The following is a 4,647-nucleotide window of genomic DNA, read 5'->3' on the forward strand; positions in this document are numbered from 1 at the left end:
AATGGGTTGCTGAAAAAGTAGTAGAAACTGGCCCGAATGGGCTGAATGATTCGTCAGAGGAGTAAGCCGGCCAAACAATGGCAGCCCGGACCAAGGGGTTCGCTTAAAAGGCTGGGCTGTCTACCAGGCCAGGCTACCTGGCCTGTCTACCTGGCCTGGCTATCACGTCAGGCTACTCAGATCCCCCCCATTCATAGCCCCATCATACGGCACTCAGCCAAAATAGCTGATTGACAGGCATAGTAATTGCTGATCTCCAACCCTGCTAGTGCCAGTGACCCAAGGTTGCCCTGTCCACCACAGTGGCACCACTGGCTGGGCCCTTCGGGAATATGTCTGGGAGGCCTTGCTTGCAGCATGTCAGGAACACAAGTATCAGCACTGTGTTTGTGTACGTTTGTGTGTGTGTAAATGTGTGTGTGTGTGTGTGTGTGTGTGTGTGTGTGTGTGTGTGTGTGTAAGAATGGGCTTGCCAGCAACAGAATTTTGTTTCTTTATTGAATATCTATCTTCTAGAACAGAAACTCAGCTTGTGCAACAAGATGGGAGAGCATAAATCACTTGCTCACTGTAAAGCTAAACTTGTACTGACCAAGGGGGGTATAATTACATGTACTGTAGAATTTCAGGTCTAGAGGTAGGATTCTTTATCTATATACTAGCGACTATACTACACTATATATATAGAAGGACGCCAAGCCAGGTTTGATTACGCTCGTAAGTGTCGTGTTGTATGTCTTGCTATGCTGATACTTGAACACCCAATACACACAATGCTAACTACAATATACCAGGCTAGATACAATGGTCTATACAAGGTCTACAGAATGGTCTAGTTACAATTACAGTTACACAGATACAGCTATTCTACAATGTTACTACAGTGGAGCTACAAGACGTGTGACTACTGACCTTAACCCATGGCTGCAACTGAGAGAGTTTGAATCTTGCCCCACGCTTAACTATTCTCAACAGCTAGTCTACTATTGGCTGCTATTTCCAGTCTGTGCTTAATATGGTTTGATCACATGGTCTACTTCTAAATATGGGCTGAACCTCCTTACATAACTAACTTCACATATGGTTTGGATTTATCCTACTAGCACAGTACTCTATCTATCATCACTGTTACACTATCCCCCCTCCTCCAATCAGTGTGCGTCCCCGCACACAAGCTATAACATCCAAACACAGGAGGAGAAGTAAAAAAAAATGAAAATACAGGGAGTAACATGTCACTTCTTAATACAGCAGGTGTAATCCGTGTGTACGCTAGAAGTACCAAAAAATGTTGCGAGCCGGCTACCCAACCCCACTCTATGTATGCCAATAAGATTGCCAATAAGAATAATAGTACGAGGGGGAGGTACGATTTTTCCAGTGCTCCAGTCCAACTGCTGGTGTTGACTCACCTGTGGTACTTCATTCACGTATCCACCACATCAACAATACATAGTCATTACCAAACATGTTGAAAACCATAACAATATGCATGACAGGATTGCTGAGTGTGCATCACAGAAATCAAGACAACAACGCAAGTTCGGGGACATGCGCAGAGCAAATGACTGGGAGCCAGACACACGAATCCACAGAGAACACGGATGGAACCCAGCGACTTTCCTGTCCGATCACCTAGGTCGTTGTCTCCCGTTTAACATAACGTATTACATAACAAATCATAAACACACAATAACACAATAACTAACTCGACTAAAACCAGAGCAGCACAACGGGCATACTCACCTGAGGAGAGATTTACACATAATCTCCTAGGAGATTAGATACTCACATCCTCAGCATCCGGCCCCGAGCGATGGAACACGCAGCACGCAAACGACACCAGGCGGAGACTCAAAAGCTACAACACACTGGCTACGGCGAGCAACAACAACGTGTATACCAACCATCCTCGCATGGCCACATCCAAGCCAGAGACATCTGACTCCTGACAACTTAACACTTACCTAACCGTTACGTTCCCCGTTAGACAACGCCACAGTGAACCACAGGGAAAAAATGAGAGTCAACACATGTCCTAAGTGAACCATGCACCGCTCGACCAAGTCAAATGAGCTCAATGCACCGTCAAAACCCTAAAACACGAAGTGGTCCGACTCCGTTCTGCACAGCACAGCAACCCATCAATCAATCATTACGTTAATCTTCACAGCATCGTACAAGTACATATCAACCTTCCATCAATGCCAGTAATAAATCAAAGTATCACACGTTCATGTCAAATCACAGCACATAATGTCAACATATCAAAACACAACAAGGTGCAAAGATTTCTAAATAATCCTAACTAACAGATAGTATCCTACACTAAAATGTCACAACTAACTCAGTTCACAGTCCATTGATCTCCATCTCCAAGTCCATTTTCCTTTGAATCAGTCCAAGATCGTCGACATGGTGACTGGAACTTCAGTATCCGGGGCGTGTCTTGCTGTGTCGCGGTGGTCGCGTACGATGACGGCGGAAGACACGCTGGTGGGGTCCTGTCGCGAAGCTGTCGGAACAGGGACGTCTTGAGAATAGTCTCCGGGACACATCCGTGCTCGTCCGCCGGTCCTCCGAGGTGGTCCGGAACGGCTCTGGGCAGGATACGATGGCATCAGACACGTACCGCTGGGAGGCAGGACCAGGAAGCAGGACATCATTTCGTTCGTCGGGAATGCAGGGGACTCAATGGGCGGGTGGGACTGCAACGAAAAATACAACTCGGGCGGCGACTCGCCTCGGGTTTTACAGGAACGCGGCGCTGGAAAAGGAATGTGGAACCGGGGACCTCACAATGTGCGGGTGCCGGGGTCCGGGCGAGCAACGGGATACAAACCCACGTGGCAGAAAAAACAACAACAACAAACACAGAACAGTCTGATATGGATCAAAAACAGGTCGAAACCGAATAGGGCAAGAAAAATACACCAAATTTAGAGCCAACTCAAGATTTAAGCAATGAGAAAAAAAGGTGGACAAAACAGGCCTACAATTTGTAACAATTTACAGAGAATGGCTCAGAAAAATACAGAAGAATGCAAATGAGGCAACTTTCAAAAAAACACAGGAAGAACACAGTGGGAGGCGATGCCAGTTACAGATAACAGAGAGGGCAGTTGAGTGTAGAGGGCTGGATCCAATTAGCCCACGCCACCCAAAGTGTAGAAATTTAGGGTGTAGAGGGGGAAAAATGCAAAGCTGTCACGCACAAAAGCAAAATTTGGCGGCCCAAAATAGCAGGACAGAAGATACTAAGAGTAGAGGAGTGTCAGCACTGAACGCACGAAAAGCTAAAAAGGCCAACAAACCTAAGCTAAGCAATTGAGACGGCCGGAGAAAAAACTAGCACAACATGTGGGGGGTGCGAACAGCGCAAAAAAAATAGGCACAACTTCACAAGCAAAGCAGAAACTACACAACAAGGATTGACTAACGAGCCGGTGCGGGAACCAATGTAGAATTTCAGGTCTAGAGGTAGGATTCTTTATCTATATACTAGCGACTATACTACACTATATATATAGAAGGACGCCAAGCCAGGTTTGATTACGCTCGTAAGTGTCGTGTTGTATGTCTTGCTATGCTGATACTTGAACACCCAATACACACAATGCTAACTACAATATACCAGGCTAGATACAATGGTCTATACAAGGTCTACAGAATGGTCTAGTTACAATTACAGTTACACAGATACAGCTATTCTACAATGTTACTACAGTGGAGCTACAAGACGTGTGACTACTGACCTTAACCCATGGCTGCAACTGAGAGAGTTTGAATCTTGCCCCACGCTTAACTATTCTCAACAGCTAGTCTACTATTGGCTGCTATTTCCAGTCTGTGCTTAATATGGTTTGATCACATGGTCTACTTCTAAATATGGGCTGAACCTCCTTACATAACTAACTTCACATATGGTTTGGATTTATCCTACTAGCACAGTACTCTATCTATCATCACTGTTACAGTACCTCCTCCTTGTTCTCTATGCTAGTATGCCATGTTGACATATAAAATCTTAGTAGTCACATAGCATTTTTGAGGCTGTGGATTGTTATCCACTGTACAATTTTTGTGTCCAGGACAGAGCCCAATCCTCTCCTTCCACTGCCAATAATCTCTAAGACGTAAGAGTGGGGAAAGTACTGTTAACAGCACAGATTTTGTGACATGTCAAAGGATTTGAACCCAGGACCTCTGTTTTCTAGGTCTAACACCCTAAAGCATTTACCGAACACAGTACTGGTACAGTACTTGAATGCGTTCCTGACAGCTGCAAGGAAGGCACATTCCCGAAGGGTCCAGCCAGTGGACAGGCAAACCTCAGGGTACTGACAGTGTTGAAGATTAGCAATTACTATGCCTGTCAATCAGCTATTTTGGTTGAGTGCCACATGATGGGGCTATGAATGGGGGGATCTGAGTAGCCTGACGTGATAGCCAGGCCAGGTAGACAGGCCAAGTAGCCTGGCCTGGTAGACAGCCCAGCCTTTTAAGCGAACCCCGGACCAAGTTACTCTCCAAGCAGAGGTTGGTGGGGAATTGTGACCTTATATGAGCAGTTTTCTGTCTGCACTCTCACCAGTCGGGTAGAACTTTAATACAGTGGGGAGCATACATGATATTAAAGAAAGTCAC

This window comes from Branchiostoma floridae, chromosome 7 (genome assembly GCF_000003815.2).
Source record: "Branchiostoma floridae strain S238N-H82 chromosome 7, Bfl_VNyyK, whole genome shotgun sequence".
Lineage (NCBI taxonomy): Eukaryota > Metazoa > Chordata > Leptocardii > Amphioxiformes > Branchiostomatidae > Branchiostoma > Branchiostoma floridae.